General features: G+C 42.4%; 1 protein-coding gene and 1 non-coding gene across 3 annotated transcripts in view; both read left to right on the top strand.

The window, feature by feature from the left end:
• JAZF1 (JAZF zinc finger 1) overlaps positions 1-21,947 on the top strand; it is a 325,686-nt gene that overhangs the window by 48,189 nt on the left and 255,550 nt on the right. The window lies entirely within an intron of this gene.
• LOC118021412 lies at positions 12,913-13,015 on the top strand. Its single transcript, XR_004682158.1, has one exon. It is a non-coding gene; the product is annotated as a U6 spliceosomal RNA (small nuclear RNA).

Here is a 21,947-nt window from a genome sequence, read left to right as displayed (position 1 = left end):
GAACTGGATGCAAATTGTAGGATGCGGCTCTGGGAGAAGCTCTGCAGATTTGTGGTTGGTGCTGAGGAATGCTGATTTTGGTCATTTGTTGAATGAATAAAAGAATGTTGTGTCCAGAGCTTTGTCCAGTTGTGCAAAGAGCAAGTTGGTGGGGCCAAATGTCTGTCCCTTTTGCTTATGTTGCTTATAGGAAAAGAGATGATAATTATGATTTTGAGGATATTTTAAAAATTTTCACTCTTCTAGTGCAGATTGTGGTATTTTGTGTGGAGGAAAGGTTGTGGTAAAATAAAAAAGGTTTTGGAAGGGGATTGGCAGTCTTTTGCTATTTCCCTGACCTTGGGGAATGTTCATTGCGGACCTTCAGGTAGTCATTTAGGTTAGTTTTTGTTGAAGTGATGGAGCACAGTTTTGAAGGCCTTCTATCCTCGCGAATATACAAGTCACCAACATGCAGCTCACGCATGGTGTACTTCGGGTTCCCAGGCTTATGGATACTAATGAGCAATGTTTAATGTCAAGAATAATTGCCTGAGAAACAACTGTGATAGGTCAGGTCTTTGTTTCTAAAAGCTCCCCAGGTACTGGTGATGATAAACCTGAGGTGGGGCCATGCCCATCACTCTCAGAGAACAGTTGCTCCTGGAGAATATATCACTTGGACTTTCCATGATCGTAGTAAGGGACCCTCGGGTCTGATTCCCTTGTAAAGCATTTCTCAGGCCAAGTATTAAAAGGTTAAATTAGGGGCGCCTGGGTGGCTCGGTCGTTGAGCCTCTGCCTTCGGCTCAGGTCATGATCCCAGGGTCCTGGGATCGAGCCCCCATCGGGCTCCCTGCTCTGCGGGAAGCCTGCTTCTCCCTCTCCCACTCCCCTGCTTGTGTTCCCTCTTTCGCTGTGTCTCTCTCTGTCAAATAAATAAAATCTTTAAAAAAAAAAAAAGGTTAAATTATTCCCTGTTCTTTGGCCTAACACACATAGATTTTGCATTCTGTCTAATCTCTTGTTGTGTTCAAGAGATTGAAGGGAATGGTAGTAGGCTAAGAAATGGTGAGTGAGCACTGTTTCAGAGAACTAGATCCCAGCTAGACTCTGGGTAACGTTGGCATAGTACTTTAGAACCGCACTTGTATTATCCCACTTGGCCCTCAGAAAACCCTTGGGAAACCAACAACACAGATATTTATGTATTAGCATCCTCATTTTCCAGATGAGGAATGGAAGCACCGAAAAATCGAGTGGCTTAGTTAAGTTCCCATGTCTACTAAGTGTTGAATCCACTGCAAGCTTTCTGCCACCAAGTATTGTAGGAGAGTGTGAATGTGAGCTAGTCATACAGACTCCCGTTCTTCCTGCCCCGTTTATAAAACATGCAAGAATTTACCTTTCAAGTTATGATGAGTATATTCTGTGAAATGCACTCATGTTTTGGCCACTTCCTGGTTGAATAGAATTAAAGTTTATAGACTCTCAGGGCATGTTAAAATATATAGATATATATTTTTGGATCTCAATTTTGTTCCAGTAAAGTCTTTTGGCTCCTTTTGAATTTAATGAGAAAAACGTTGGTCTAATAAGTTTCATTAAAGTGAATACTTGTTGTGTTAATATATTGTATATATATGTCTAGAGGCCTTTAAGTAATGTGTACACATTCATTAAAATGAACTAAGGAGCTAATAAAAATTGCTAATAAACTCTATTAATGCTAAATCACTTAAATAAAAACAATAATGAGATTTCTAGCATACTTGTACAAATGACACAAATATTTGTATTTATGTGTTCATTGTGCATATTTATGTACTGGCCACATAGATAGAATTTTAATTCCTTGATTATTTTTTAAAAACCTCTTAGCCAATAGAGAGTTAATATTTAGACATTCTGTCATTTTAAAAGAATCAAGGAGTGGTAGAAAGATGTCGACAATGTTGTTAGATGTAAAAAACATAATACAATAACTACATATACTCTAATCCTACTATTTTTTTTTAAAAAAGTGTGTGTGCGTGTGTGAAAGCAAGTTATCTGGAAAAATATTAATATACCAAGTTATCTCAGAGGTGGGGTTATGGGTATTTTTGCTTTCTCCCTTTTACTTTTTTATTATCTTTTTTTACAATGAACATGAATAACTTTTGTAGTCAGAGAAAAGTTACTTATTAAAAAGTTACCTTAATGATAGATACATACAAACTTTTTCTCAACTACAGTTTTCCAACATTAGCACACATAGAAAAAAGGCAACTTGTAGTTCTTTTGCTCTAGAACTGCTTTATTTTCCTAAAAAAAAAAACCCTCTCTCAACCCCTTATTAGTACCCCTTGAAAATGGGAGAAGTTATCATGTTAGTAATTTTTTAAATATTTATTTTATTTTTTTAAAGATTTATTTTAGAGAGCGAGAGAGAGCGGGGGTTGGGGGGAGGAGCAGAGAGAGAGAAAGAGACAGAACCTCAGGCAGACTCCCTGCTGAGCACGGAGCCTGATGCAGGGCTCGATCTCAGAAGTCTGAGATCATGACCTGAGCTGAAACCAAGAGTAGGACACTCAACCGAGTGAGCCACTCAGGTGCCCCCATGTCAGTAATTTAAGTACAAATCCCTGCATCAAAATCACCTGGGCATGCTTATTCAAAAGGCAGAACACTGGACCCCAACTCGGATAAATCAAAATGTTTGGTAATGCGGCCCAGAAATCTGCATTTTTATCAGGCATCACAAGTGATTCTGATGCACAGTTAACTTTGAGATTCACCCTTCTGATTGTAGGTTTCCTCATGTATATTTATCTTACAATGATTAAAGCATCTTCTAGATTATTTTTTCATCTTCAGTGTTTTTGATAAACGTTTGCTGTGTAACGTCTATTTTATGGTCAGGAACACTAAAAAGTTAGAATATTCTCTCTCAAATATAAGAATGAGAGGGAGTCATCCATTCAGCAAGGGCTTTTGGAGTGTTTGCAGTGAGTCCTCCTCTGAGACCCTCCATCCCCCTGAGGGAGCTCCTGTTGTTCGGAACGGAGCCTTCACAGTGCAGGAATGGGTCCAGGAAGGGAGACAAGCAGTAGATCGGAGAACTCAGTGATCCTCAGAGCTTCTCTCAGAAGGCTCCACCAAACCCAGGTTTCCTAGATAATAACCAACTTTCTTTTTTTCCTTTCTCTCTTTGCCAGAAAAATCGGTTATCTTAAGAAATCAGTAAATCAGCATCTTATGTTCTGAGTGGTGCATTCTTTGGAAGAAGTTACTGTGTCAGGAATTCACACAATTAGTGTGTTTATTTTGAACGCATGCCACGTGCTGAAGGTACAGTGCAGCTCTATCCTTGGTTTCCTGTCGACTGAAATAATTTGCAGCAAGATGGTGCTAAGCATAAACTCAGAGGAGACACACCATCTTGCTGAATGGGCCTCGGAAACTGGCTCTCAAATTTAGCATGCCTAGAACCACCTGAGGGCTTGTTGAAACGGATTTCTGGGCCCACTGCCAGATTGCTAATTCAGTAAGTATGGGGCTGGACCTGTGAATATGCATTTCTAATAAGGGCCCAGGCACTGCTGATGCTCCTTCAAGAACCACGGGCCTAAAAGAACCATCTCAGTGACCAGGACTACGGTCACATGTACAACCTGTTTGCTCTGCAACTCAAAATTTATTTGAGTGTATTGGCCTCCTTCCGCTGTGATTAGAAGCTGCCAAGAGAGGGCTGTCCTTCTAATGGAGTGGTGGGCCCCATTTTTCTTTCTTTTTGACATTTAGCTCCGCTTTGATGAAACAGTTTGGCACTTTTTTTTTCCTTTCTAGACTCCAGGCTAAATGAAGTCCCGGCGCTGTTTCTTGTTAAGGCTTCACATGAATTAAGGCAAGACTGGTAAAATGTTTGTATCATACAGACCGGTGTGGCATCTTCTCTGACACCATTCCCAAAGCAGGTCTGTTCTCGGCCAATCAGATGGATTAAGCCCTGTCCCACTTCCATAGGTTCCTCTGGGGTGTTTGTAGGCTGAAACCAAGCCCCTAGCCCGCCCCACTCCCAGGTGGACAGCACCCAAGCTTTCACAAGTTTCTCTTAAGGTCATTTGCGTTTAATGCTAACTCTTAAAGCCTTCAAAGACTTAAGGCATGATGTATAAGGCCAAAGGGTGATGTGTTGGAAGAAGAATCTGTCCGTCCCTTGGCCCAGCACTCGTAAGATTAGTCTGGGGATCCTAGGCTTGGTAATGGAGCTGTCTGTATAATCTTTGTCAATTCTCCTTATGAGCAAGCTTCAGAACTTCTTGGAATATATGTCCTGAGCTTCCGGCCACTGTCTGGCATATCCTGGAGTCTTGACTGGGTGTCAGAAACAAACTGTCTAGTCCCTAATCTTTGAAGGCTTGCAAGCAGAGGGCTTTGGCCAGAAAAACCTACCCCCATTCCTCTAGGGGACATCAGTTCAAGATTGTACTTTCCAGTTGGTTCAGAAATTTCTCAGGGGTCAGGAGAGCAGTGAGACCTGACCTGGAGAGGAAAAGACCTTTAGGGTTCAGTGGGACAGACTCCTCCTTTTTCCTTACTTACACTCCATCTTTTAGTCCTGAAGTACACGCCTAGAGATAGTAGTGTCCCTGAAATACTATAAGGCAGGGGCTAGGACCTTAGCTCAAAGCTGCACTTGTCACGTCACATCACTCACACACGTAACATCACACACACACACACACACACACACGTCCTGTTCCCTGGCCTTCATGTTGTTCCAAGCTCATTTCTGCCCCAGGGTGCAGGCTTGTTTTCCCCTTCCTGGGCCTGGGTTTTTCTTTTCCTTCTAAATCTGTGCAGAAGTCTCCCTGCGAGAGGCTTTCTATGCCATGGTCCCCTGAACCCTCCCCTTCTTCCTCCCCTCCTTAGGCTACTTTTTTTCTTCCCTATTTTTTTATCACTACCTGAGACTTTATTGTTTATGTGTTTCTTGATTTATCTCGCCCCAGCACTAAGATGAGTGAAGATAGGGATTTTTTTTTCTTACTCACTGCGGTCTCTCCAGCACGTAGATCATTGCCTGACAAATTGTAATTATGCAATAAATATTTGTTGCATGAATAAGTGAAAGCGTGGCAAGCACATTGCTTTAGCTTGGAGTGGTGTGTTAAATTAAGGGGGCTCTGGAGCCTGACGGTGATCGTGACAGGGCTACACACTTCCTGCCCCTAGAGGCACCCCTTCTTGGTGCCTATTGCCAGTGGAATGTGGTTGTTCCCAAGTGGCTCTTGAAGAGCAGGACGAGGCTGAAGTAAAGTTGAGGAGTTCCCCATTTGGCAGTTTTGAAGGGAATTTGACTGTTCGGGCTCTGATGGAGTTCATCTAAAGGTCTGGTTTTATGTACAAACCAAACCTGAGACCCCCCTTGGTCTTGGGTTGGCAAGCCCTTGCATCATCCGATGGAACTGTAAGTTGAAAGCATCATCCACCCATGATCTAGCATTGTGAGAAGTCATTACAGTGGTGTTCAGCAAGGCCCAGCAGTATTCTTTTGTTTGTCCTCTTTGATACCAGTGGTGGCCTGGGGGCCTGGCCAGGTGAGATAGCAGGTAAGGAAGATGGCGTCCCACGCCGCTTGCAGCCCTTCCAAAGGGTGGATCCTCAGCGCTGGTGCTTTGAACAGCAGAATGATGTTAATCAGGGGATTTTTTTGGTATCAGCATTGTCAACATTTACAGTCACTCTACACATTGGATTTGCATCTGAAAAGACCAACTATAATCAACATTTAAGGGATAACACTCATATTTGCATATGATTGAGCAGACATGTTAAGTAATTTTAGCCTGGCTGTTGCTAGGAAACCAATTAATAGTGCTCTACATTTTATTAAAAACTGGGTTCTATCTTTGCTTTCATTTAACTTCACCATTCAGCTGCTTGTGCTGCATTTTTTTTCTCAGTAAATTGTGACAGATAAATTATCGTTTTACTAAATTTATTTCTGTGATTACAGTTGTTAGTCATATCTGTCAATACAACTTCAAAGCTTTTTTTTTTTTAATGCTGGTTGGGGGGAACTGAATTTTAACTGTAATCATTTTTCCTTTATAAAAGGATGGGGACTTAAATCATATTTTCGTGCAGGCCTCACAAATTGTGGGTTAACAACAACAACAAAAATTAAAGCAATCGTCCCTGTTTCCTAATTGCACCTTTGCAGTGTGGTGACTAATAATTAGAATATTAGTCACTATTCAGAAAGTGACAGACAGCTGATGAAGCATTCAGCTGCATTTTGTTTCTTTTTGTTCTTCCATGGTTTGTGGGCTAGACCAGGTTCTGTCCTTTATGCAGTGAAATTAAAATTTTCATGACTGTATTTTACATAATAGACTCCTGCTCTTATGAGGAGAAATACATTTTTAGGTAATGTAAATGCCTCTTTGAACCAATCAACTGGGCAGGTGTATTTAAATTGTAATGATGTTTTGCAGTTTAGCATTTTGTAGTATTGATCTGGTCAAAATGCTCATTAAAAAAGCAAAATTAGTTCCTATTCACATCTGTTTCACAGTATTTCAATCGCTTTATTTGGGTAATGCATACAAATGCATCTGGGTCTTCAGCTTAGCTAAAATGGTGATCTTGCCCATTTTCTAAGGGCTAAATAAAGCAAATTGGGATCCCATTTCCTATTTTATACTCTACTTTGGTCTTTTGGATCTGAAGGTCTAGGGCAAAAGAGGATATGGAATTTGGAGGCAGATAGCCCTGGAGGCTCAGCCTCCTCTGTGACTCTGCCTCAGTGTCCTCATTGGTCAAATAAAGAAGGAAGTACAGCAGCAGCGGGGAGCTGACAACCCATGGCCACATCGGATTGCAAAGGGTGGGTGGGGTGGGAAGCGGATGCTTGTGGGTACTTGGCAAAAACATTCCTTCCCGTTCTCTCAAGAACTGCTGGGGCACTGTATGGATTAGCTAGGGCTGCTATAACAAAATACCAGACTGGTTGGCTTAAAGAATAGAAATGCATTTTCTCACAGTCCCGGAGGCTAGATGTACCAGATCAAGGTGTGGGGAGGGTGGGTTTCCTTGAGGCCTCTCTCCTGGGCGTGCAGGTGGCTGCCTGCTCTTCCTTCTATGTGTGTCTGTGTCCCAATCTCCTCTTCTGGGATCAGGTCGCGGTTGGATTACAGCCCACTCTAAGGGCCTCATTTAACATAACCACCTCTTTAAAGGCCCTGTCCCCAAATGTAGTCACATTCTGAGGTTCTGGGAGTTAGGACTTCAACATATGAATTTGTGGGGGGATGGGGCACAATTCAGCCCATAACAGCCACTAACCAAGAAGCTGCACGTGGCACATTGCTGTCTCTAGTCCTTCAGTTTGGGTCCTACTCAGTGGTGAAAACAGCTGAGACATCAACTGAAAAGGAGTCAGGAAGTGAGGTTCTTTGGTTATGACTTTTCTGGGTAGGTCAGAGTTGACCAGAAACACTCAGTAGTACTCAATGCCCCCGCCCTTTTATTTTTGATTGTTATTTCAACCTTTTTGGATATACTCTTTTTTTTTTTTTTTTAATGTAAGCTCTACACTCAGTATGGGGCTTGAACTCACAACCCTGAGTTCAAGAGTCACATGCTGTACCAACTAAGCCAACCAGCCTCCCCTTTTTTAGATATATTCTAAGGCCAGTTCTCATGACCTTAGTATACATGAGGATCTTCAACCTTAGGATCTTAAGATCTTATTTTAACCCTCCGTTGTTGCTAAATGTGGATATACAAGGTGTCGATAATAGGGCTAAATGTCCATTTAAAAAGGACATTGTAGGGCGCCTGGGTGGCTCAGTTGGTTAAGCGACTGCCTTCGGCTCAGGTCATGATCCTGGAGTCCCAGGATCGAGTCCCGCATCGGGCTCTCTGCTTGGCAGGGAGTCTGCTTCTCCCTCTGACCCTCCCCCATCTCATGCTCTCTCTCTCTCTCATTCTCTCTCTCAAATAAATAAATAAATAAAATCTTAAAAAAAAAAAAAAAAAGGACATTGTAGAAAAGTATTTGGTTCTGGATGGCTGGCAGGGGCCAGGTTTTGGGGCCAGTACACAAACAAGCAATTGGAATTCAGTGACCCAAGCACTGTAGAGAAGGTCTCTCATTCATTCAGCTAATACTCTGCCTACTATGTGCCCCTGGGCTAGTCACTGTGTTTACAGTGATAAATGAAAAGAGTCCTGGCCCCTGTTCTTATGGAGCTTATAGTCTAGTGAGGAATAGACTTTAATCAAATAGTATCACCGTTCAACAGTACAGCTCTGACAAACATAGGGAAGGAAAGTCCTGTGAGACTATGAGGGTGAATAATGGTGGGGCTCAGGGATGGCTTTCCTGGTTCAACTGAGATCTGAAGGCTGGGGAAGCTTACTTTGATAAAAGGAGGGGAGCAGTAGAAGCTGTGGGGCTGGGGTCAGTAATGAGTTGGAATATGGGCAGGAACATTTCAGCACCACAGACGGCATATGCAAAGGCCCTGAGGCGGAAAGGGACTTAACATGGAAGGCAGAAAGTGAGAAAAGGGCAGTATAGCTAGAGGAGAGAGTTATGGAAGGTTGTGGTGGGAGATGTAGCTGGGAAGTCTTCTAAGAAGACTGGAGAAGTTGGGAAAGGCTTCCTAGGAAAGGGACTTCTGTATCTTTCCATATAAATAAACCCGAGTTCTTCTGGTAGAGAAGGAGAGGTATGTTTAGACACAGAATATCAGTAATATCAGTTTGTTTAGTATGGCAGAGTGTCACTTATATGAAGGAACCCCATCATTCCAGGTGATGGAAGTTTGTACTTCAGTGGGTTGAGGCTAACTAGGAGTTTACTGGATTTGCAATTTTGAGATGTATCTGCCTACATCTATGCAGGGACTCATTAAATAGCGAATGAAGGAATGAACACATGAACGAATGAATGCTGTGTTACTGAGCGGGTGGTGTTGGTGGGTGGTGCACCAGGGTTGACATAACCTTAGAGGCAGTGATTCACCGGTGTTTCATCTGCTCAGGTCTGTGGCTGGCTAATAGAAGGCTGGCTGCACTGACATGTCAGGCCCCCATCTGTCTCCTCCTCCTCTGTGAGACCTGGGAGGATCCCTTAAAGACCGATCACTGGCCTAGCATCACCCTAGTTTCCTGAATCAGTCCCAGCTTGAGGCAGGGGGGACCAGAAAGAGTTCCAGCCCATGGTCTGGGTCAGCAGTTATTGTTAGGCTGACCTGGGTCATGGTGGCCCAATTTGGGTCAACGAAGTTCAGATAATCACAGAAGCTGAGCTGCAGAGCGTGTTCCAGACATGGTGGGCAGTCCAAAGTGATTGGAAGATGTCCTGTCTGCAGGGGAGGAGTGGGAGGAAAAGCTGAACCCGGAGAGAGGGGAGGGGGTACAGGAGAGACAACTCTGGCAGCCCTCTCTCTGACAGAGTGATGTCATGTGGTCTGGGTTCAGGCATGAATCTGTGTTTCCTTCCCCCAAAGAAGCTAAAATCAGGTAGAAGAAGATTTTGGAGCTTAAGAATATTTTTCTTTTTCTGCTTTTAACAGTTCATTTACTTAGATAGAAACAAACAAGGCTACTTGCTAGCTGGTGTTAGGTGGGAAGTTTCTATATTTCAAAGGTTCTCATAAATGTAAGGAATATTCTTTGATCTTGAAAACCAGGATTTTCTTCCCACCAAACCATCCTTCCAGGTCCAGAGATAATTTGAGAGAGAACTGTTGGTGGCTTCCAAGGTTATGGAATTCGGCTGTACCAGAAGACCATGACATCGAGGGATTATTATAAGTTGAGGGCACAGATTTACCTGTGAATAATGGAACAGCTGCCTAAAACAACACGTGAAGGGCAATTACCTCCAGTCTAATTTGATGACTGTGGGCTTCATAATCTGTGGCCGATTAAGTACTATCCGTCCTTCTGGGCCCCCCCGAAGAAACAGACAGGAGCCATTTTTATCTACATTGACCACATGTATATGACTGCTTCTGTTAAATTTGACTTTTTTCAGTTCAAGCAAAGGGCAAACTGGCCTTTCATTTGTAGGAGATTCAGGAAACATTACTGAAAACCATTGCCATTTCAGTAGGTAGGAGGAATGGGAGGAAAGGATCACACGTGCCTCTTTGAATTCTGTATGAGTAGTGTGGAGGGAATGACATGGCGGCAGTAGGGGATAGGAATGGGGCTCACGCTAAAAATCCTGGCGTTCCTACATCATGCTACATCTCATTGCTTTGTAGATGACATCTGGACTCCACTAGACCGTTCCAAATTGTACTTCTCAAGGACTATGCTGATTTTGCACTTGTAGATAACTTTTAACTAAGGCTCCATTAACCTCTACCCATGTGCTCCTGTTGTTACCAGCTCTCTCCCTCAGAGAGCTCTCTGGTTCCCAGCAGGGCAGCTCCCTGGCCAGGGCAGAAGGTCAAGCATTGATATGGCAAGCTAAAGGAAGCCCTGGATTTCATGGGGCAGAGAGGGAGAGCAGTCTAGAGTCTGGAAAACCTAGGAGCTTAGGGTCTCCTTGTTTAGTGTCACTGAGATCTCCAGCTACGGGCAGGCAGTAGACAGTTGGAAAGAGGGCAAACATATAGAACTAGGCAGACCCACCAGGGTGAAGTGAGTTAGGCCTCCGCTGGGCAGTAGCTCTCAGCAAATTGTCAGACAGCTTGGGAGCATTTGCGTGGATACCAGGAGGAAAGAACTGCATGCAAGAAGCCGTTCAGCCATCTTCCTCCGTCCCTAGGGACAAAGAAAAGGATGCCTGCCAGTCTGCAATTAATATTGATTCACTTTTTTTTTAAGCACTTGATACTATGACTTAACCTCCCTAAGCCTCAACTTTCTCAGGAAGCAAAATTGGTTTGATGAACTGGTGTCAGACATTTCCTTTGGCAGTAGTGTTCTGGGATTATGGAATCCTACCAGGAAGTGCAAAGGAGAAAGCAAGTATCTGGTCTTCAGAGACCTCTGTTCTAATTAGGGAGCTTCATGAAACCCGTGAAAAGAAAACACACCCACACACACCCCCAGAAGCACTGTTCAAGATAAAGAAAGACTGATGGTCCCTGCTGTGGGCGTTGTTGCCCAAGAAAGTCTTTAGCTAAATTGGAGGGTTTGGATTGAGTGTTTCGGGGTGGGCAGGGGTTAGAGGGCAGGGAAAGGAGAAAGCTTTCAGAGCAGAAAGGTGAGAGGGGGTGAGTAGGACATAGGGAAAAAGCATCTGTCTTGCTCACTACTGAATCCCGTAGGTAGTAGGGTTTTTTAAGGTATCATTGAAAATGTAATTATATCAAAATATAACTTCTGGTATAGATTTATTTATAGATAATGTTTATAATTATCTAGGAGACTAGTAAGGTGAAGGGCTGGAAAAAATAGGTTAAGATAAGATTAAATAGGAGTTTTGTCTGTTCAGTGATATGTCCCAAATGCCTAGAATCATGCCTGGCCAAAAGGGGGACTCAATAAATATTTGTCAAGTGAATGAAATGATCAGTGACATGGTTTCAGGCTGTCGCTGAAATAATGGGAAACACTGGAGGTTTTGGTACCACTTGGGAAAGGTACCTGGCAATTGTAGAATCGTTTGTAAATGGGGGAGTGAGGAAAGAAGGAAATCCGTGAAGAGTGTATAAAGTAGGCACAGGGTCCTGGTCATGAGGACCGTCTGAAGTTGGAAACAAATGGGGAGGGCAGTATGGGGGATATCCCAGAGAAGGACTCGGTGGGTGGCTGTCGAAGGGTGTGGACAGAGTCAGAAGATGCCTAAGGTGTAAGGGGGTGTGAAGGAGTCCAAATAAATTGGAAAATAATAATATTATTGATACAGATGGGGAAAGATAGAGTTTTGTTGGAGGGGAGGGGCAGTAGGCATTCATGGTTAGTTTTAGGTACTTAGGTATGATCCGGGGTGAATTGCCTTCATTAGGCATTTGCAAATTTAAAAAAGGTTGAAATTCAAGAGCATCATCTCAGGGCCAGAAATCAGGTTTGTGAGTCTTTCTCCTGAGTCTGCAGGCTAACATAGGCGGCAGCAGCTTGAGGGGAAGGGGGATGTCGGGAGGCAGGGAGGCTACCCAGAAGTAGCATGAGTACAGCCTCTGTGTTCACCGGGCTTTTGGCTTCCACTTCAGCTCTGTTTCTTTTAGAAGCATCACAGAGGTCGGGGCGCCGGGGTGGCACAGGAAGTTAAGCGCCCCACTCTTGGTTTTGGCTCAGGTCGTGGTCTCAAGGTTGTGGGATCAAGCACCGCATCAGGCTCTGTGCTCAGTGCAGTCTGCTTGAGATTCTCTTTCCCTCTCTCCCTAAACCCCCCCCCCCCACACACACACCTGCTCACTCTCTTTCTCTCTCAAATAAATAAATCTTAAAAAAAGAAAAGAAACATCACAGAGGTCTCAGAAGCTATGCTTCATTCCTGTCTGGGGGAGCTTTTACTCCATAGGATCCTCCTGACCCACATCCCCAGTGTAGGATCATTTTGTTGCTGTCATTATTTTTTCTGGTACTATTATCCCCTATGTAAGATTTTATAATTCATGTCTACTACATGAGCATCCCCTATGTAGGAACTGATCCCCTTGCAATTTTTGAAGGATATGCTGCTTCTAACTCTGTATGTATGTGTGTGTGTGTGTATAAATCTCTTAGAAACTGAACTATGATAACTAATTTTACAACCTCAAGTGGCAGGGAAAGATGTGTAGTATGCATTGATTGGATAAAACGCGAAGGATGCTGATATACATGATAGGAATTAATATTGGAGTAGAAGAGCATTTACCGTAAAATACTATATCTTTCTCATTTTTACCTTAAAAATTCCAGTTTACTGGAAACTTTTGAATAGAAATAATTGGGAATGTTAAGTCCTTGTTAAAGAATATTATTTCTCATGTTTGTTTCAGCAGCACATATACTGAAATTGGAACATTACAGAGAGGATTACATGGCCCTGTACAAGGATGATATGCAACTTTGTGAAGCGTTCCATATTTCTGGTTTTTTTTAAAGATTTTATTTATTCATTTGACAGAGAGAGCACAAGCAGGGGACAGCAGCAAGCAGAGGCCGGGATCATGACTTGAGCCAAAGGCAGACGTTTAACTGACTGAGCCACCCAAGCGCCCCTATTTCTATTTACCTTTATGAAAATGCAAAAAAAAAAAAAAAAAATCACTTTTCTCTTTCCCAGCTGAAGCGGACCAGATAGTTTCTGAACTGCTTTTCTGGGCTTTTTTTCTCCTTTCTTTTTTTTTCATAGATCTTTTGAATGTCACATTTGTGAGCATATAAAATGAACTTGGATAAACCAGAATTCTGTCATTGATGAGAGTTTTGCCAAACTTTTTCTTTTTAAAGGTTTTTTTAAGTTGCCTCTACACGCAACGTGAGGGGCAAACTTAAAATGCTGAGATCAAGAGTCACATGCACTACCAACTGAGCCAGCCAGGCACCCCAAAAAATCTGATGTTGTATTATATTTACTTACTTACTAATAAGCTTCACACCCAACATGGGGCTTGAACTCACAACCCTGATATCAAGAGGTACAGAGTTTTGCCAAACTTTAATTTTGGTATATTGCTTGCCTTTTAAACATTCATTGTGAAATATAATTTAGCAACTTCCAAACTGTAAATTTCTCAGTGACAGTTTGCATCTGTATATCCCTTCAAGTCAAGCGTCTGTTGAAAAGATACTGATGATGTGGGAGGAAGGACAGTGCTGGGTGAATGCAGTTTCATGAAACTTGGCAGTTTCCATAAATAAACTGAATAGCATAAATTGTATTTACCTCTGTGGTGTCTAGACTAAAGAATTAGAACCATAAGTTTATTAAAACTCCAGGTTGCTGTCTACACAAATAGAAAAGTATTTAAAAATTATGTTTCCAGTGGGATAATGATGAAATATTTAGTATATGGTATTGGGCCAAGTGGGTAGGTATCTGGAGAAAGATGAGGTTGGTTCTATATCTCATACCATTCAAATAAACTCTACCTTGATTTAGTTCATTTTATATGATGTTTACTGTGATATTCAAAAGAATGATGACAAAGGAGGAAGAAATCAGGAAGGCAGTTCATAAAATGTTTGGTCTACCTCAGTTGGAAAAAGTGAAAAATGATATTTCTAGCAAGTATTTCAAAAGATGGGTATATATTCATATTTGCTTAAAATCAAAGGATTAGAGGGGTGCCTTGATGGTTCAGTCGGTTAAGTGTCCGACTTTTGATTTTGGCTCAGGTCGTCATCTCAGGATCACGAGATCAAGGCCTGTGTTGGGCTCTGCACTCAGCCGGGAGTCTGCTTGAGATTCTCCCTCCCCACCGAGCTGGTGGACATGCTCTCTCACTCTCTCTGTCAAATAAATAAATCTTAAAAAATAAATAAATAAAATCATAAAAGGACTAGAAAAAACATGGGTAACTTCCTTTATAACTTTGAGGAAGGCCTTTTTAGTATGACTTAAAATTCAAAAACTGTAAAAGAAAAAAATTGATTAATTTGGATAAAAACTTTACCTGGTAAAAAACACAGTAAGTAAATTCAAAAGACAAATAAATGACAGTCAGGGAAAAAAATATTTATAGTGGGCAAGGGGTTAATCTCTCTATAAAGAGCTCCTACAAATGAATAAGAAAATGACTGGTAGATCAATAGAAAAATGGGCAAAGGGACATGTTCACAGAACATGAAATACAGATTATCTTTATACCAAAGAAAAGATTTTCAATCTCCAACATAATAAGAGAAATGCAGATTTAAACTGTGTTGGAGTAGTACTTTTCACTTCATCAGATTGGCAAAAATTCTTAAGTGTGATAATTATATATTGTTGACCAGATCTGGAAAAATTGTCATTGTACCTCTTGCGAGATTACAAAATAGCACAGCTCTTTTGAAGGCCAGTTTGGCAGTATCTATCAGGATTACAAATGCAATTACCCTTTGACCCAGCAATTTGGCTCTGGTAATTTTTCCCTGCAGGTACATCTGAATACATACAAAGTGATGTAGATAGGTTTCCATTAGACCATTGTTTGTAATAGAAGAGATTGGAAACAATTCAAATATCCATTAGTAGAAGGCTGGTGAAATAAACTGTGATCCATTCATACAATTGAATATTGTGTAGCATTTAAAGAAAACATGGAAACTCTTTATGCAGTAATATGGAAAGATCTTCAAGATATGTGTTAAATGAAAAAAGCAAAGTGCAGAATAGAGTATGTAGTATGCCACCTTTGGTGTAGAAAAGGAACAAAATCGGGGTCTACATTCATATCTGCTTGTATTTGTATGAAGAAACATTGAAAGGATAAACAAAAGAAACTCAGTAGAAATGGTTGTCTTTGGGGCGCCTGGGTGGCTCAGTCAGTTAAGCGGCTGCCTTCGGCTCAGGTCATGATCCCAGGCTCCTGGGATCGAGCACCCAAGTCTGGCTCCCTGCTCAGCAGAGAGCCTGCTTCTCCCTTTCCCTCTGCCTGCCGCTCTGCCTACTTGTGCTATCTCTCTGTCAAATAAATAAATTTTTAAAAATCTTTAAAAAAAAAAAAGAAATGGTTGTCTTTAATGGGTGGGTGGGGGATGGAGTAGATAGAAAAAGGGTAGGGGCAGTACTGTTTGTTAGGTACCCTGTTGTATTTTTATTTGTGAACCATATGAATTATTGCCTATTCAAAATAAAAAGTGGGGTGCATAGTTGGTTGAGCGGCCAACTCTTAGTTCATAATCTTGGGGTCCTGGGGGCCTTGAGATTGAGCCCCAACTGTAGCTCTGTGCTCAGTGGGCGTGAGCTTGAGGATTCTCTCTCTCCCTCTCCCGCTGCCCCACCCCCCTCTCAAATAAATAAATCTTTAAAAACAAAACAAAACATGGGGTGCCTAGGTGGCTCAGTCGGTTAAGCGTCTGCCTTCAGCTCAGGTCATGTTCCTGGTGTCCTGAGATGGGCTCCCTGCTTAGCGGAGACTCTGCTTCTCTCCCCCCACCAACCCCCTGCCCTGCTCACAAGCGAACGCTCTCTCTATTAAATAAATAAAATCTTTAAAACAGAACAACAAGTTACATATTTTTTTTTTTTAAAGATTTTATTTATTTATTCATGAGAGACAGAGAGAGAGAGAGGCAGAGGGAGAAGCAGGCTCCCAAGGAGCAGAGAGCCCGATGCGGGACTCGATCCCAGGACCCTGGGATCATGACCTGAGCCGAAGGCAGATGCTTAAGCATCTGAGCCACCCAGGCACCCAACAAGTTACATATTTGTAAAATGGCATTTCAGTGGCAGTTTAGCAAATGTTCAGGGACTGGAAATACCTGTTCAGAGCTTTATCATCCCTTGTTTGGGCTCTTGGCTACAGTCTCCCAAGTGGGTCTTGCATTTGGTTTATCTAGAGCTGTCTGTCCAGTATGGTAACCATGGGCCACATCTGGCTTCCGAGCACTTGAAATGTGGCTTACCCAATTTTGGATGTGCTGTTAAGTATGCCAGATCTAGAAGAGGTAGGACTAGAAAAAAAGAATGTGAACTATCTTGTTAATAATTTTAAAAAATATTGACTATATGTTGAATGATAGTAGTTTGGATTTGGGGGTTAAAATATATTATTAAATTAACTTTACTTGTTTTTTCTTACTTTAGATGTGGCTACTAAAAAATTTAAAATTATATATCTGGCTTGACTCTGTGGCTCACATTTTCTTTCTTTTTTTTTTTTTTTGCACGGCACTGATGTAGATTCCTGTCTACCCTTGGCATGTCTGCTAGAACTACTTTCTTAAAAAAAGAAAAACAAAAAACCAACTGAACATGCTTTAAAACCTTCATTGACTCTGAGATGCCTATAGAGACCCTTTGTAATAGTCTCTGAGATGCTTCTTTTACCAGCTCCCCACCTCCCTTCACATACAAACACTGCTTCTCTTCACTGCTTAGACTGCAGGCTCCTTCATAAATGTGAGTCTTTGAATGCACTGTCCCTTCTGCTTGCAATGTTTCTGAACCTCCATTTCATTGCCTTGAGAACTCCCTACTCATTTTGTAGAGCTAGTTCCTGTGGCCCCTTCTTTGATGAAATCTCCCTAGTTCCTCTGTCCTGTGTCCTTCTAGCACTTGGTGTCCCTTTGTGTTCTCCCACTTACCACCTAATACTGCCATTAATTTTTCCAAGGTATTGTCTCCCTCACCAGACTGTGAGCTCCTCAGGGTCAGAACTCATCATCTTTGAATTCCCAGAACCTGAAACTGACAGGAAATAAACTTCAAAAAATCACTAGGAAAATGAGGCTGGTTGTGTTTTGTTAGGCGCACACCATGCCCCGTTTGCCTGGCTGGTGCTTCTATTTGTCTGGTCTGTAGAGTAACAAAGGCAGGTTCAGACCCCGTGGGTCTTCCTTTAGTTAAGAATGGGCCTCTTTGGAATGTTCTGGTTTTAATTAAACAGGCAGAAGATTACAAACTGCGGAGACATCAGTAGCACCAAACCCACAGTGAGTTCCAGTTTTCAGGGCTCTGTTCAGACTGGAAAGCTGAGAGGTGTTTGTGTTCAGTCAGAGAGCAGAAATCTCTGGCCTGGCCGTGTGCCCGTGTTTCCAGAAGGTAAAGGTGGCAGGTGGCCAGGAGGTGAAGGTGCCAGAGGAGCCTGGCCAGCCACAAGAAGGCTGCGAGCCGGGGTAATGACGTTTTCTCCACGGTCTTGTGGGCGGGCTCTTTACTTCGGTGACCATCTCTATGCGAAGTCGTTGCCGCCTGTTAAGATTTCCATCGTCCTTCTCTTCTGCTTGTGGGGACTTGAGCTTTTGCTTGAAAGAGAAAAGAGTAATAAATGGAATATTCAGGATCTGTGAAGCAAAGAGTTTTCAGAAGGAAAAAGTAGAATTTTGCAAGAAACTTCTCTCCTTCATCGCGTAACTGTGAAAGGCTCAGGTTTACACCCAGATTGTAGAAGCTTCCTTACCATTGTCCGGAATCTGTTTATTTCTTATACTCGGCAGAGCTTCCTGTCCGTTGAATGAGGAGTTCTTTCTTTGGCAAAACTTTGAGGGCTGGTAGGGTAGGAGAAAGCACAGTGTCTTCAAGGGGCTAGAAAAACATGTCTGAACCCAGGATTGCCACTTACCTACAAGCGTGAGCATAAGCCAGTGACATCACCTCTTTTAGCTGCACTTTCGGTAGAATGAGGTTATCAAAACCTCCTGGGTTGTGAGCATTACAAGAGGCGAATGAATGCTGGTGCCTAACATGGTGTCTGGCACAAAGTGAGTTTTGGTAAGTAGGATTTGTAACTCCAATATGAATAGAGATTTTCTTTTGCAACTGTCCGGTGTTGAATCAGCACACGAGCACGCCCAAGGCAGAAGAGGAGGGTGTCTGTCCATAGTGGTGCCCGAATGCGGTGATCGCCCCACAGTAGCGGTCCTTACTAGCTGCTCTTCGGAGCCTCACCATCACCTCAGGGAGGGAGCCGGTGGGTAAGGAGTCCTAACTTTGCCATTAGTCAGTGCCACAAGAGTTCACTCTGTCTCCTTGGTCGTGAGTCTCCTTGTTTGTGAAATGAAGGTGCTGATCGTCTCCGTGTCTGCAGTGGAGAGTCCTCGGCTCTGTCTCCATAAAGCAGTGGAAGCGGGCCGTGGATGGTTCTGCCACATTATTTTTAGGGTAGCAGTCCACTGGGTCGGACTCCGTCCGAGAACCTGGAAACTGCCAGCAAGTTGTGCGACCTCCGAACAGCCCCAAACTGGAGGATGATTCCCCTCCGGCTTTGGGGTTCTATCTGAAGGCCAAAGGCTACTTTCTGGGCTCCATTCCCCACAGTCTGCTCTCACCTTCTCTTGGGATCCACCTGGCTACAGATGCTCACTTTTTTCTTGGTGAGGAGATCTGTTCCTCATCATTCTTCTGACAAGAGAAAGAATAATCTTTTCTAAGAGGAAGATCATCATCAGGCTTTTTCTAAAAAGTAACTTTTGTGCTTAGTAAACATTTTTATGAGCATCCTGCTTTCTGTTTGGCGCTTGAGGTCCGTGTGTTTGGCCTCCCGTCCTTCTCTCCCTGCTTCCCCATCTTATCTGACTGCACACCTTGAGGGGCCCATCCTTCATTCTCCTTTGAGATAGATGAACGCAGTACTTTGTATGCCTTATGACCAGATAATTCGAGCTGGCAGTAATCAAGATTTGGGGCTGATTATCATTAAAGGGGAATTTCATTGCTGTTCATAATTGGTCTTGCTTAAACTCACTATTGCATTTCTTTTGTCACACGATTAAAAAAGACAAAAATGCTCTTGGCAATGAACTTCGGAAAACAGGTTTCTTACATTCAGTTCTTTTTCAAACCAACTTTACAAATTTCCAGTGTGCCTTTATTAATGTAATGATTTGTCTGCTTTATATTACATATTCAAAATAAAAGAGAATTGAAACAGTTCATTATTGAAATGGATATTACAAAACCAGCATCTGGTTTGAATGATGAATTTTTTTGTCCAAGTTTTGCCTCATTGAATCAAACTAATAAAACTGTCCTTGATTGTTGTATCATTGACTTCTCTGTCACTAGCGTTTGGTTCTTTTCAATTGCCCACTTGGAGGCCAGTAAGGTTTCTTTCAGAAAGTTCTTTCCTCGTGGTACTTGTTTTAAATAACTCTTGGACAGCCACTTTTCTGTCACCAGCTGGGTGGAGGTGATGATACCCCTTGACCACAAAATCACAGGTTTGGAACATTTCAAGTGTCTTCTCCACCAGTCAAGCTTTTGGAACAAGAGCAAAGTGAAAAAAAAGAGCTCTAGAGTTAGAATGATTGAAGATCAGATGTTGGTATCGCACCATGATTTCCATACAACTCAGGGGCAGCTGTACCCAACTTGTCCCTACCCTGAATCCGGATGCTTGCAGAGATCTAGTGGTGCCTGGTAATGATAATACTATGTGGAGGGCACCAAGCCAGTACCACTAACTACCCTTGCTGATAGCCCACATGCACACAACATGCACAGACACAGCCTTAGGAAGTCTCTGGAAGGTCAATACATTTTTTTGCTCTTCGGTTTTCTGATCCACAGGTACCCATGCTGAAAGTATGCACAAAGCACTTTCAGATTCATCATTTGATTTGACTTTCAGAAAACCACTTTAAGACGGATAGGGAAGATTCTATGATCCCTCTTTTACTAATGAGGAACCTCCTCAAAGAAGTACTATGACTTTAGTCAAAGACATATAGCTGCCATATGGTAGGAAGGAATGATATTTTATAAAGGCCTACTTTTGCATTTTATCACAAAGCCTGTATGACATGCAAGGATAATGCTATACTACACATTCTTTTTTAAAAAATTTCAATTCAATTTAATTAACACAGAGTGTATTCCTAGTTTCAGAGGTAGAGTCATCCATTGCCCACACAACACCCAGTGCTCATTACATCACGTGCCCTCCCCAGTGCCCATCCCCCCCCCCGCTCCCCTCCAGCAACCCTCAGTTTGTTCCCTGTAGTTAAGTGTCTCTTATGGTTTGTCTCCCTCACTGTACTACACATTCTACTTCAATAAAAAGCTGAATGAATGAATGAACAAATGAAGAAACAAATAAAACAAAACAAAATCCTAGCAAACAAAACAAAACACTAAAGGGAAATAAATTCAGTAGCCAGATAGTAAAAACATGGAAGCAAATAAGTATTTTCTGTGTGTTACTTCTTTACCTATACTTAGGTTTGCAAGGGTGCAGGCAGGCTTATAGTAGATTTGAAAGAGATTTTTGAATTACATGGAATTAGCATTACTTACCTAAATAGAAAAGTCCAAGAATATTCCTTTTTCTATGAATACTTTGTTACGTGGATTGTTACCAAACATGAAGCCCATGGAGACAATCAATTCCCTACTTTCTTCAACCAGGTGTAGTTCTCTGTTGCACGAGAGCCTTTGGGAAGCTGTAGGCAAAATCATGGTGGTTGTACATCTCATCAAGTAGATCTCAAGCATTCTCCCTACTCAACTTAAAAAAAAAAAAAAGCCAAAACATATTACCAGGTGTGTTTCCTACTGCACTCTTCACAAGAATAAAGGGAAGACAGAGAAATCTGGGCTGGAACTGAAAGGCTGCCAGGCAAGGCTCATGGGTGAGAGCATGATCTCAGGTAGCTGTCTGGCAACTCTGTGGCTGGCCATGTGGGCACACCATCAAATACTGATCTTTCAGGACATTGGGACAAGAAGTACATCCCTTTCTCAACTTGTTAGCAGAATTCTACCTTCTTTGAGAGTGCTGGAACCCTTGCTCTCTTAATTTTCTCTTAAGCTTTCTAATTACAGATTGTGTTTTCCTCTTGATCATGCTTTTTAAATTCTAGCTCTTCAGGAGCCAAATGGATGTTTGCCTTTTTACTAATTAATATGTGTGATGTGGGGGGCGCCTGGGTGGCTCAGTTGGTTAAGCGGCTGCCTTCGGCTCAGGTCATGATCCCAGGGTCCTGGGATCAAGCCCCATATCGGGCTCCCTGCTCGGCAGAGAGCCTGCTTCTCCTTCTCCCTCTGCCTGCCTCTCTGCCTACTTGTTCTCTCTCTCTCTCTGTCAAATAAATAAATAAAATCTTAAAAAAAAAATATGTGTGATGTGGAAGTGTTCCTTAAAAACTATCTAGTATACTTTGTGATTTAACCTTTGCGGCTTCATCTTAGGTTCTTTCCTGATGACACTTTGTTGGATCCTACTTGTAAATTCACTTAGGCCTTTTAAGATTCCAGGCCTCAAAGTCCTGTCTCTTTTGAGTTGGCCCATTCTTTCTTCATTCTTTGGCCCAGTTTGGCCATCAACAGATGAGGCAAGGTAAGCACTCTCCATCCTGTTTCTCATGGCTGATTCCTAAGCAGGGTTTGGCAGAGACAGAATCATGAATGGACAAGGTTCTGATTTGGTAGCTGA

The sequence above is a fragment of the Mirounga leonina genome, unplaced genomic scaffold (assembly GCF_011800145.1).
Source record: "Mirounga leonina isolate KUSES-001 unplaced genomic scaffold, KU_Mleo_1.0 Mir_174, whole genome shotgun sequence".
NCBI classification, from domain to species: Eukaryota; Metazoa; Chordata; class Mammalia; order Carnivora; family Phocidae; genus Mirounga; species Mirounga leonina.
The sequence above is the reverse complement of the archived record's forward strand: the minus strand, read 5'-3'. Positions and strand labels throughout refer to the sequence as shown.